The sequence below is a fragment of the Callithrix jacchus genome, chromosome 20 (assembly GCF_049354715.1).
Source record: "Callithrix jacchus isolate 240 chromosome 20, calJac240_pri, whole genome shotgun sequence".
Lineage (NCBI taxonomy): Eukaryota > Metazoa > Chordata > Mammalia > Primates > Cebidae > Callithrix > Callithrix jacchus.
The window spans coordinates 27,341,628-27,355,139 of NC_133521.1; the positions used below are offsets into that span (position 1 = coordinate 27,341,628).

Consider the following 13,512-nt stretch of genomic DNA (forward strand, 5'->3'; position numbering starts at 1 on the left):
ATGGTTACTCATGCCTGTAATTCCAGCATTTTGGGAGGCCCAGGCAAGAAGATTGCTTGAGCCCAGGAGTTTGAGACCAGCCTGAATAACAGGGGAAACCTGGCCTCTATAAAAAAAATTAGCTGAGCATAGTAGGGGCACCTGTGGTGTCCTACTTGGAGGCTGAGGTGGGAGGACTGCTTAAGCTAGGAGGCCAAGGATGCTTGAGCCCAGAGGTCATGATTGTGCCACTGCACTCCAGCTTAGGCGACAGAGTGAGACACGGCCTCAAAAAACAAAAAACAAGGGAGGGATCACGAGGTCAGGAGTTCGAGACCATCTTGGCTAATATGGTGAAACCCTATCTCCACTAAAAACACAAAAAATTAGCTGGACTTGGTGGTACGTGCCTGTAGTTCTTGCTACTCAGGAGGCTGAGGCAGGAGAATCTTTGAACCTGGGAGGTGGAGGTTGCAGTGAGCCAAGATGCGCCATTGTATTCCAGCCGGGGCAACAGAATAAGACTCGGTCTCAAAACAAAAACAAACAAAACTCCTATACTGTAGCTCTACAGCATTGAGTTTGGTGCTAAATAAATGTTAATGACATCTATTAATTGAGCAAATTATTTAAAGAGGCCTCAACTGGACCAGGTACTACTTCAGGAGCTGGGATATAGTTCCTGTCTTCATAATTTCTTGTAGTGGGAAACACACGTGTATATATATATCTGTGTGCCTGTGAGTGTGTGTGTGTGTGTGTGTGTGTGTGTGTGTGTATGTCTTTGTTTTTCTTTTTTGAAACAGGGTCTTGCTCTATGGCCCAAGCTGGAGTGCAGTGGCATGATCTGGGCTCACTGCAACCTCTACCTCCAGGGCTCAGGTGGTCCTCCCACCCCAGCCTCCTGAGTAGCTGGGAAGACAGGTGTGCACCACCATGGCTAGCTAACTTATTTTTTGTATTTTTAGTAGAAATAGGGTCTTGCTATGTTGCACAGGCTTGTCTCCAACTCCCGAGCTCAAGCAATCCTCCTGCCTCAGCCTCCCAAAGTGGAGTTGTAATTTTAGATAGGGTGTGAAAAACTTCACTGAGAGAGACAGTTGAAAAAACATCTGAAAGAGATGGGGGTTCAAGCCATCTGACTACGTGAAGAAAGAGCTTTCCAGGCAGAGGGACAAGCAATTCCGAAGGCCCTGAGGCTGAAGGAGATACTGAGGGGTAGAGCAGCTGGAGGCGAGAGAAATAATGGGGAAGTGCGAGAGGGATCAGCTGGGCCTTATAGGTCATGGTAAACATTTTAGCTTTTACTCTTTTTTTTTTTTTTTTTTCTTTTTTGAGACAGAGTCTCACTCTGTCATCGAGGCTGGAGTGCAGTGCGCAATCTTGGCTCACTGTAACGTCTGCCTCCCAGGTTCAAGTGAGTCTCATGCCTCAGCCTCCGGATTAGCTGGGACTGCAGGAGTGTGCCAACACGTCCAGCTAATATTTGTATTTTTTTGTAGAGATGCAGTTTCATCATATTGCCCAGGCTGATCTCAAGCCCCTGGCAAGTGATCTCAGCCCTCCAAAGTTCTGGGATTACAGGTGTGAGCCTCCACGTCTGGCCAGCCAATTGAATTTGTATGCATGATAGGATCCATCCAAATTCGAAGACCCAAAAATAACAGAATAATTAGTACAAGTCTTTGAGGCAATTAGGTGATTAGTATTAATTTTAATCAATGGGATTAAGCCAAGACTTCATTCAACTTGTCCAGAACATCAGTCAAGATTGTCAATTTAAAATGTTCTTGGAGACCGGTTGCGGTGGCTCACGTCTGTAATCCCAGCACTTTGGGAGGCTGAGGTGGGTGGATCACAAGGTTAGGAGTTTGAGACCAGCCTAGCCACCATGGTGAAAATCCCATCTCTACTAAAAATACAAAAATTAGCTGGGCATGGTGGCAGGCACCTGTAGTCCTAGCTACTTGGGAGGCTGAGGCAGGAGAATTGCTTGAACTTGAGAGGCAGAGGTTGCAGTGAGCCAAGATTGAGCCACTGCACTCCAGCGTGGGCTACAAGAGTGAAACTCCGTTTCAAATAAATAAATAAAATGTTCTTGGTCAGGCACAGCAGCATTCGCCTGTAGTCTCAGCTACTTGGGAAGCTGAAGCAAGAGGATTGCTTGAGGCTAGGAGTTCAAGCCCAGCCGAAGCAACCTTAAAAAAAATATTTTTTGCTGAGCACGGTGGCCCAAGCCTGTAATCCCAGCACTTTGGGAGGCCGAGGCAGGTGGATCACGAGGTCAAGAGATCGAGACCATCCTGGTCAACATGGTGAAACCGCGTCTCTACTAAAAATACAAAAAAAAATTATCTGGGCATGGTGGTGCATGCCTGTAATCCCAGCTACTCAGGAGGCTGAGGTAGGAGAATTGCCTGAACCCAGGAGGCGGAGGTTGCCATGAGCCAAGATCGTGCCATTGCACTCCAGCCTGGGTAACAAGAGCGAAACTCCGTCTCAAAAAAAAAAAAAACTCTGCCAGGCACAGTGGTTCATGCCTGTAATCTCAGTACTTTGGGAGGTCATGGTGGGTGGATAACTTTAGGTCAGGAGTTCGAGACCAGACTGGCCAACATAAGGAAACCCTGTCTCTACTAAAAATGCAAAAAGCGGCCAGGTGTGGTGCGACACGGCTGTACTTGGGAGGCTGAGGCAGGAGAATTGCATGAATCGGGGAGGCGGAGTTTGCAGTGAGCCAAGATGGCACCACTGCACTCCAGCCTGGGTGACAGAACAAGACTCTGTCTCAAGAAAAATAAAAAGAAAAAATATATATCATCTATATGTCTGTCTAGATCATAATTTGTGCCCTGTAGATTAAGGGAATGCGACTGGATTAGTGTGGAGGGGCGTTTTGTGGACCCAGGCAGGAGTTGGGAAGCATTTGTACTTTTGCTTTATGTCACAAGGACAGATGCCCCACAAAGGGCGAGATGTTTGTGTTCCTGGATCTTAGAACAGTGCCTGGAATATAACAGGTGTAGGGTTGCCAGCAAATAAAAAGGCAGATACTCAATTAAATTTAATCTTCAGATAATCAACAAATACTTTTTTAGTATAAGTATGTCCCATTCTGTATTTGGAACACACATATTAAACTGCTGTTTATCTGAAATTCAAATTTAAGTGGGTGTCCTTTACTTTATCTGGAACCCTACCAAAGAGCTCAATAAATATTTGCTGACTTAATAGACTGACGGTGTCGTTTCACCTGTAAAATGGGGCTAGTACCTGTCCCTGCCTCCATAAGGCTGATGGGCAGAATAAATGGCACTCAGTGAGCCCTCAATTTATTTGATTGCTCTGGGACTATCCGGCGAGCAGAAAGCCCTTCTACTTTCAAATACACAAACGATAAAAAGACCTCTAGGAGGCCAGAGGTTCCCAGGCTAGGCCTAGGTTACCCGCACCTGCGAGCCCGGCCAACCTCTTCCGGGTCAGGTGACCGCGCGCGGTCACGTGACCCGGCCCGAGTGCGGGCGGTGGAAGGCGGAAGTGGGAGAGGAGTTGGGTGCCGCTTCTGTGGCCACGGCAGGTAACTAGCGCCGGCGCGGGGGACGCGGCTGGCGGGCTGGCGGCGTGGGGCGGGCCGGGGGCGGCGGGCGGCGCGGAGTGGGCCGGGGGCGGCGCGGCCCGGGCGCCGGGGGGCGGCGGCTTCCTGTGGGAGGGGCCTGGCGTGGCGGTTCCGGCCTCCGAGGAGGGGTGTCCCGGCTCCCGCCCGAGCGGGGTGGGCGCGACGCGGGTAGCGCGGGGGCCGCTCGGAGATGGGCGCCCAGGCAGCCAAGTGTGCAGCTGGAGCGAGTCCTCCCTGAAGGGGAGAGGAGCCTAGGTGCCCAGGCATGGGGAGGAGCGATGTTTATGGAGGGATCGCGACCAGGGGAAGGGCGACTTGGGACTGAGCTGGAAGGGATGCCTGAGAATGGGTTTATGGCGTGGAGCGAGAGGGAGAAATCAGGAAGAAGATGCTCCCTGGACCCCCTCTGAGAGCCTCTCTCTTCCTTCCTTTTTGGAAATGATTGCTACCCGAGACTTTGATGACGGTCCCATTCAGTTTTTAAACTTCAGGAGGGATCACAGAATCTTGGTCGTCTTGCTTTCTTCGCACCCACTTACTCCTGCGTGGGTAGAGTTTCCGCTTCTTGGAAACCTAGCCCTTCGGATCATTTTTCTTTGAGATTTAATTGATCGGGTCATCATCGAGGTTTTAATAACAACAACAAAAGAATTAAAGAAGTGTGGGCACTTTGCTCTGCCCATAAAATGGCTTTTAGCCTACGCTGTTGACCTAGCCCAGCGTTACCTCAGCAACATAGTGACTGCTGAAATCTGGGACAGAGGAGTGTCTACCTAGACTGCTTTATGACTTTCCTCTTTCTTCCGTTTAAATTATTCAGTTTCACTTAGCATGTGACTGCTTATCTTGACGAACAGTAATTAGGCAGGGTGACTGAGAGGTCTGTGTTATGGTCCTTAGAACTGTGACCTGGATCATGATTTTGAGATTACTTGTGTTAATGCTGTTCATGCTCCTGTTTCTCATGTTTACTAAAATTTGCAGGAGCTGAAGGAGTTTCGTGAGTACAGTGTAACTAGAACGAATGTTCAGGCTGGACATTCACACAGCCAGCATCGTTTTGGGTTACAAGTAGGAAAAAGTACTTTGCTAATATATTATGGGTTCAAGTTTTTGGAGTTATTTGACAAACATTTAAAAATTAGTTTTTGTAGCATCTCCTGTGAGTGAGGTTGGGAAGGTATTATTCTCATTTCACAGGAAACAAACAGACTTAAGAGAGACGACTTAATTTTTTTTTTTTTTTTTCGAGACGGAGTCTCACTGTCACCATGTTGGAGTGCAGTGGCGCGATCTCAGGCTCACTGCAACCTCCCCCCCCCACCCCCCGGGTTCAAGCGATTGTCCTGACGACTTGATTTTTTAAAACAATGTATTGTTCTTTCTTGTTTGCTGGTCTCTTCTTCCTGCTAGACTGCAAATCCCTCAACGGCAGGTTTCATATTTTATTTGGCTACCAGCCTAGTGCCTTGCATGTTATGGGCACTTGATAAAAAATGTTTGGTGAATAAATGCATTTCTAAAGGTCACACTGGTGTAAGTGGTGACAAGGGGTTTGAACCCAAGTCTTCTACTCTTTGTCTTGTCAGACAGATTTGTGATTATGTGTGTCATTGGTCCATATGAAAAGCGGCTTGAGAGAAAGGCTTGGTTTAGCTTCTTAGTCCCTTTGACTTCATGATTACTTTCCCATATACAAAGAACATATACGAACATCTCACTTAACCTTCCCTGTGAAATTTGGATGGTCAGTATTGTCCCTATACCTCAGATGAAGAAACTGAGGCTTAATGAAGTCCTTACTGTAGACTGAAGAGCTAGTAAATGAGTAGGGACTCAAGCCTAGGCCGTTCTAGTCCCTAGAACAATTCTTTTTCATTTATTGACACAATAGAAAATTTTATTTTTATTTTGAGACAGGGTTTCACTCTTGCCCAGGCTGGAGTGCAGTGGCACGATCACGGCTCACTGTAACCTTGACCTACCTGAGCTCGGATGATCCTCCCACATCAGTCTTCCAAATAGCTGGGACTACCGGTGGGTGCCACCTCACCCGGCTAATTTTTGTATTTTTTGTAGAGAGAGGGGTTTTGCCATATTGCCCAGGCTGTTCTCAAACTCCTGGGCTCAAGCGATCTGCCCACCTCCGCCTCTTAAAGTATTGTGATTACAGGTGTAAGCCACCGTGCCCAGATGAAAGTTTTATTTTTGCATAATTTTTCAAGTGTAAAAAGTGTGATGTTTTAAGAAAAAGTAGTATAGATCACATAGAAAATGTGAATGTAGGATGTGAGTAAATGAAGTTTAGAAAACCCTGTGCTCTACCATAGCTGCCTCTTCCTGTGAAAACCTTCTTTCATCCAGTGAATATAAGTACCTACTCTGTCTATGCCAGGCTTTGCTGTAGAGTCCAGTGTGGTAAACACTAGCCACATGGGGCTGTTGAGCACTGGAGCTATGCTGGGAGCATAAAATACATTCTGGATTTTAAAGACTTAGCATGAAGAAAAAGTAAAATGTCTCATTGATACTTCTATTTTATTTATTATTTTTTTAGAGGCATGGTTTCACCATGTTGGTCAGGCTGGTCTCGAACTCCTGACCTCAGGTGATCCGCCCACCTTGGCCTCCCAAAGTGCTGGGATTACAGGCGTGAGCTACCGTGCCCGGCTGATACTTTTATAGTAAATTATCGTATAATGTATAAACATGTATAACATTTTAGATTTATTGGGTTAAATACATCGTAATTATAAATAGTTGGTCAGGCATGGTGGCTCACGCCTATAATTCCAGCACTTTGGGAAGCCAAAGTGGATGGATTGCTTGAGTCTAGGAATTTGGGACTAGCCTCGGCAACATGGCGGAAGCCTGTCTCTACAAAAAAATACAACTATTAGCCAGGTGCAGGCTACTCAGGAGGCTGAGGCGGGAGGATCACCCAAGCCTGGGGAGGGGGGTGGATGGAGGCTGCAGTGAGTTGTGATCATGCCACTGCTCTCCAGCCTCAGTGACAGAGTAAGACCCTGTCTCAAAAAAGAAAAAGAGAAAATGTTTCACCTTTTTGCCTTTTTTCCCCACAGCCTTGACTTGAAACCCAGCACTTTTTTCTTTTTAAAATGTGTTTCCTAGAAAAATAAAAAATTATGTATGTAGGCCATGCGTGGTGGTTCACGCCTAAAATCCCAGCACTTTGGGAGGCTGAAGCGGGTGGATCACCAGGTCAAGAGATCGAGACCATCCTGGTCAACAAGGTGAAACCCCGTCTCTACTAAAAATACAAAAATTAGCTGGGCACAGTGGCGCGTGCCTGTAATCCCAGCTACTCAGGAGGCTGAGGCAGGAGAATTGCTTGAACCCAGGAGGCGGAGGTTGCAGTGAACTGAGATCATGCCATTGCACTCCAGTCTGTCCAGTCTGGGTAACAACAGTGAAACTCCGTCTCAAAAAAAAAAAAAAATATATGTATGTGGCTTGCACTTGTGGCTCCTATCTTATTTCTGTTGGACAAACCTGTTCTGAATGCCGGGCATATGGCAGTATGAGAAAGGCAAGGCTCTCCGCTCTTGTGGACCTTAAATTGTATTAGAGAAGGGCACATTGATAACTAAGTAGAATATATATTTTGTTGTAAGCAAGCAGGGAAGAGAGATATGGGGTTGCAGTTTAAATAGGATTCTGACCAGGTGCCATGGCTCATGTGTATAATCCCAGCAGTTTTGGAGGCTGAGGTGGGTGGATCACTTGAGGTCAGGAATTCAAGAACAGCCTGACCAACATGGTGAAACCCCATTTCTACTTAAAATACAAAAATTTAGCTGGGTTTGGTGGCACATGCCTGTAATTCGAGGTACTCGGGAGGTTGGGACACGAGAATCGCTTGAATTCGGGAGGCAGAGGTTGCAGTGAGATTGCACCGCTATAGCCTGGGTGACAAAGTGAGACTCTGTCTTGCTTTTGTAGAGATGGGGGTCGGGGGGGGTCTCACTGTTGCTCAGGCTGGTCTTGAACACCTGGCCTCAAGCCATCCTGCCTTGGCCTCCCAAAGTGCTGAGATTACAGGCGTGAACCATTGCACCTGGATAAGTCTCTGAACTCTAAATACCATCCACATGCTGACAGCTTCCATATGTGTCTGTCTAGCCTCAGCCTGTCTCCAGACTTCTAGATCTAATTGCCACAATATCTTCAACTTGATTCCTATCAGGCATTTTGTAATCAACATCACCAAAATTGAGCCCCATCCCTGCTCCTCATGCAGCCTTCCCCATCTCAGTTAATGACAACTCCATTCCTCCAGCTGTTCAAGCCAAAGACCTTGGCGTCACCCATGACTCCTCTCTTCCTCTCACACGCCACATCCAACCCAACTCGTCCACAAAGCCTACTGACTGTACTTCAGAGTACACCCCAGATGCATCTTTCCTCTGGATGATGGCAGCAGCCTCCTAACTTGTCTCCCTGCTTCCACTCTGGCTGATCTTCACTTTCTCCACACTGGACCCAGAGCGAGTCTGTTAAAAGGCAGGATGGATCCTGTCCAGTCCACTGCTCAACTCAAACCCTCCAATTGTCCCAGCTTAACCTGAATGAAAAATCAATACTGTACAATGGCCTGCAAGGCCTCCTGTGACCCGATCGCTCCTCCCACACCCACTACCACTCTGACCTCCTCTCTCCACTCCTGCTCACTCACTCCCTTCCAGGCACACTGGCCTCCTGGCTGGTCCCAAAACCTGCCAGGGGTACTCCTTCTTTGGGGCTTTTGAACTCTGCCAGGACCCCTTCACCCCCATTCAGCCACACGGCCCCTTCCTTTCCTTACCTCCTCAGATCTTTACTCAGCTGTCACCTTCAGAGAGAGGCTTTTCTAGGGATCCTATTTTATTTTATTTTTGGAGTCTTGTTCTGTTGGCCAGCCTGGAGTGCAGTGACATGATCTCGGCTCACTGCAACCTTTGGCTCTCAGGTTCAAGTGACTCTCCTGCCTCAGCGTCCCAAGTAGCTGGGGTTATAGGCATCTGCCACCACTTCCAACTACTTTTTGTATTTTTAGTGCAGACGGGGTTTCAACACATTGGCCAGGCTGGTCTCAGACTCCCAACCTCAAGTGATCCACCTTTCTTGGCCTCCCAAAGTGCTGGAATAGTTTTTTTTTTTTTTTTTTAAATCTTTTTGACAACCACAAGCTAATGAGTTTCTTTTTTCTTAAGGAGGCTTTTCTTCCAACTATGCATCTTTATAGCACCTCTAAAATCAATTTAAGTGCCAATTTCTGGATAGAGGCCTCTAGGATGGATGGGTAATGGGCTTTTTATGTTTAAAATATGTATTGTTTTTTCCAAACATGTATTGAATTCATGTTGGTTGTCAGGCATCCCACCATTTTAGATTTTTTTTTTTTGAGACAGAGTTTCGCTCTTGTTTACCCAGGCTGGAGTGCAATGGCGCAATCTCGGCTCACCGCAACCTCCGCCTCCTGGGTTCAGGCAATTCTCCTGCCTCAGCCTCCTGAGTAGCTGGGATTACAGGCACGCGCCACCATGCCCAGCTAATTTTTTTGTATTTTTAGTAGAGACGGGGTTTCACCATGTTGATCAGGATGGTCTCAATCTCTTGACCTCGTGATCCACCTGCCTCGGCCTCCCAAAGTGCTGGGATAACAGGCGTGAGCCACCACGCCCGGCCCATTTTAGATGTTTAACCTTGTTGAGGTGAAGTGACCCTTACGAGGTCAGGTAGCTAAGAAATGAAAGAGCTGGCCATTTGAATCTTGGTCTTCAGAGTCCAGATCTGGTCCTTCTACCACTTATCATTAGTGAGTGGCTGTATGAACATAAACTCCCACTGGAATCTAATCAGTGTGAGTTGCTTTTGAGCAACTTAGAGTCCCTTAGGACTATTATGTGTCTCAGGCAGAAAAGGAGTTTACCAGGTAAAGAAAGGCAGATTTATTTTTTTAATTAAATTTAAATTTTCTTTTAAAGACAAGATTTCACCATATTGATCAGGCTTGTCTCGAACTTCTGACCTCAGATGATCTGACCACTTCAGCCTCCCAAAGTGCTGGGATTACAGGTGTGAACCACTGAGCCCAGCAGGCAGATTTATTAAAGTATGAAAACATGTTGCAAGGGCAGCACAGCAGAGAAGGGGCTGTCTGCAAAGAGGCAGGAGATGGAGGGAAGACTTATAGGCTCGCGCTGGAGGGGGCTGTGTGTTGACCGATGTGTCTGAGGGTTGTTTGTGATTAGTTATTTCTCAGAACAGCTGTTTATGTTCCCCCGCTCCTCCCCACCTCTTCCTCTTTGTTGCTTACTTATCTTATTAGGAGACATGGAATCTGAATTTGTTGTTGTTGTTTTGTTTTTGTATTTGAGAGTTTCACTGTCACCCAGGCTGGAGTACAGTGGCATAATTATGGCTCACTGCAGCCTCAATCGTTTGAGCTCAAGTGATCCTCCCATCTTAGCCTTCCAAATAGCTGAGACTATAGGTGTGTGCCATCACGCCTAGCTCATTTTTAAATTTTTTGTAGAGATGGTGTCCCACTGTGTGACTAAGACTGGTCTTGAACTCCAGGCTCAAGTGATCCTCCTGCCTCAGCCTCCCAAAGTGCTTGGGATTATAGGTGTGAGCCATCACACCCGACTAGGGCTCTGGAATTTCTGAGAGATAAGAGCAAAAGAGAAGATATTTTTTCCTTAAGTTCTAACCAAAATCTTTTTAGAAGGTTGCAGTTCTCTGTTTTTCATCCCACAATTTATAGCAAATATTCAGTGATTTAAATCATGACTACTAATAATAGCTATTAGGAAAATACCAGCTGGGCGTGGTGGCTCATGGCCTGTAATCCCAGCAATTTTGGAGGCTGAGGTGGGTGGATTACCTGAGGTCAGGAATTTGAGACCAGCCTGGCAGACATAGTGAAGCCCTATCTCTACTAAAAATACAAAAACTTATCCGGGCGTGGTGGCAGACGCCTATAATCTCAGCTACTAGGGAGCCTGAGGCAGAAGCATGGCTTGAACCCAGGAGGTGGAGGTTTCAGTGAGCCGAGATTATGCCACAGCACTCCAGCCTAGGCAACAAGAGTGAAACTCCATCTCAAAAAAAAAACCAAAACAAAACCGAGTACAAAGACGTGGGGGCCCTGACTTAGGGCCCATCCTCTTCCTCAAGTCACCCATGCCTTTTGCTTCTTGTTTTGTCTTGAGATCTGCTTTCCAGTCGGCCTCTTGTATTCATAGCCTATAATTCCACGGGGCTTCCAATAGCATACCTCCCTACTCCCTCCTGCCTTCTCTTTTTCCATGCTTAGTCTTTGTAAGGATGTCATTTGGCAAAGTTGATTCTGTTTGATTGTTTTTCAGTATGGGCCTTTGGAGAATGGAAGGTAGTAACTCAATGCTGGACAGAAGAAGGAGGACAAGAAAGAAGCATTAGTGTTGGAATAGCATGAGCCTGTGAAGAAAAGGAGAATGTTTTGGACAGAACCTTTCTTTGTATATCTTTCAAGAAGAGGGTGCAAGGTTGATTTCTAGTTAGAAATAAGCTCTGCCTGTTTCTACAGCTAGTTAATTAGAAATAAAATCTTTGTGAACCCATGGATTATACTGAAAACTTTTTTTTTTAAAGAAATAAAATTGATACTGGTGAGTAATTTTCTGCTTTTTCCTGGCTCCTTCTACACAGGTCGTTTCATCTCAAGATCTGTGTTTATTGGCTTCTTGACTCTACGCTGGGTCAAGAATTTTAGGAATTGAGATGATTGTAATCTCAGAAGCTAGATTTTCAGTATCAAGTAGTAGTTTAGTTTGTAGTTGATATTTGAAGAGCTCTTACAATGTGTCCTCTGCTTTACCTGAACTCATGTAGTCAATACAAAAATGTAGTCAATACAATAATCTTATAAAGTAAATAGTATTATTGGGTTCATTTCACAAATGAGAAAACTGAGATTTAGAGAGGGCAGGTATGATTTTGTGAAACATATATTTAGCTTTCCTCCCATTTCCTGGCTTGTGTGTCTCCTAATATCCTTGACATCTCCTATGTGATCAGTGTCTTTTTTTTTTTTTTTTGAGATAGAATCTCGCTGTGTCACCCAGGCTGGAGTACAGTGGTGTAATCTCGGCCCACTGCAACCTCTTCCTTCTGTGTTTAAGTGATTCTCGTGCCTCAGCATCTCGAGTAGTTGGGACTACAGGGACATGCCACCACACCCAGTTAATTTTTTTATTTTTAGTAGAGACGGGATTTCACGGTGTTGCCGAGGCTGGTCTCAAACTCTTGAGCTCAGGTGATCTGTCTGCCTTGGCTTCCCAAAGTGCTGGGATTACAGGTGGTAGCCACTGCACCTGGCCAGTGTCTTTTTGTATTCTAACAATTTACCTTTGTTTGGGGACTCCTGGATAGTCTCAGGATGGGGAGCCGGTGGCCAGGGAAACCAGCCTTGTGCTTAGGAGGTTGGGACTTGTAGTCCTATACCCAGACTCTGGGACGGGGAGAGGAACTGAAGGTTGACTTGATCTCCAGTGGCCAGTGACTTAATCAATCACATCTACATAATGAATCTTCCATGAAAACTCCAAAGGACTGGGTTTGGGGAGCTTATGGATGGCTGAACACATGGAGGTTCTTGGAGGATGGTGCCCTCAGAGAGGGCTTGGATACTCTGCACCTCTTCTCACATGCCTTGCCATAGCATCTCTTTATTTGTATCCTTCATAAAATCCTTTATAATAAATCAGTAAATGCAAATAAAGTGTTTCCTTGAGTCCTGTGAGCCTCTCCAGCAAATTTATCAATCCTGAGAACTCACTGCAATCTCTGCCTCCTGGATTCAAGCAATTCTCCTGCCTCAGCCTCCCGAGTAGCTGGGATTACAGGCACCTGACCTGCCACCATGCCTGGTTAATTATTGTATTTTTAGTAGAGACAAGGTTTCACCATGTTGGCCATGCTGGTCTCCAACTCATGACCTCAAGTGATCCGCCTACCTCTTGGCCTCCCTACGTGCTGGGAAAGTGTGAGTCACCCGACTTTGTTCTTTTTCAAATTTATAGCCAGTTGGTCAGAAGCACTGGTAAAACAACCTGGAGCTTGCAATTGGCATCGTAAATCAGGGGCAGCCTTGTGGAACTAAACCTGTGGGATCTGATGCTACTTTCAGGTTGATAGTGTAGAAATGGAAAGGGAGGACACCCAGCAGGTGTCTGCCAGCTGCAGAATTGATTGCCTGCTTTGTGTATGGGGTTCCCACACATCTGGTGTCAGAACTATTCTGTGAGGCTGGGCATGGTGGCTCACGCCTGTAATCCCTGCGCTTTGGAAGGCAGAGAATCGTTTGAGCCCAGAAGTTTGAGGCCAACCCAGGCAGCATAGTGAGATCCTATCTCTAAATATTTAAACAACAACAACAAAGGTAGTATTCTCTGTTGTGAGAGTAAAGCAGGAAGAAACTGAATTTGTTTTTTCCTCTCCATCCTCTCAGTGAGTAACTTGCTCAGGATCACTCAAAGGCAAATGAGTGGTTCAGCTTATTTACCTCCAGAAGATTGCCGGGTCTGAAAGCTTGTTGCTGAGGTAGAGTAATAAAAGTGATCAGATGCTTCAGATATTGCAGGAGCTGCCACTTGTTCAATCAGATGTTTGGTTGTTTTCTCCTGTCAAAAGTTCTTTAAGAATTATTATCATTTTTTGAGATAGAATCTTGCTGTGTTGCTCAGGCTGGAGTGCAGTGGCACAATCAATATCAGCTCATTGCAATCTCTGCTTTCTGGGTTCAAGCGATTCTCCTGCCTCAGTCTCCCGAGTAGCTGGGATTACAGGTGCCCCTCATCACACCTGGCTAATTTTTGTATTTTTAGTAAAGACGGGGTTTCACCATGTTGGCCAGGTTGGTCTCAAACTCC

At 46.2% G+C, this 13,512-nt stretch overlaps 1 protein-coding gene across 9 annotated transcripts in view; it reads left to right on the top strand.

Annotated features, from left to right (window-relative positions):
• Positions 1–3,478: 3,478 nt before the first annotated feature.
• WWP2 (WW domain containing E3 ubiquitin protein ligase 2) overlaps positions 3,479–13,512 on the top strand; it is a 179,724-nt gene continuing 169,690 nt past the window's right edge. For 4 of the 9 annotated variants that reach the window (XM_035281558.3, XM_035281559.3, XM_078357356.1 and 1 more), the window contains exon 1: positions 3,483–3,556. The gene's annotated coding sequence lies outside the window, so the exon portion shown is untranslated. 9 annotated transcript variants of the gene reach the window in all.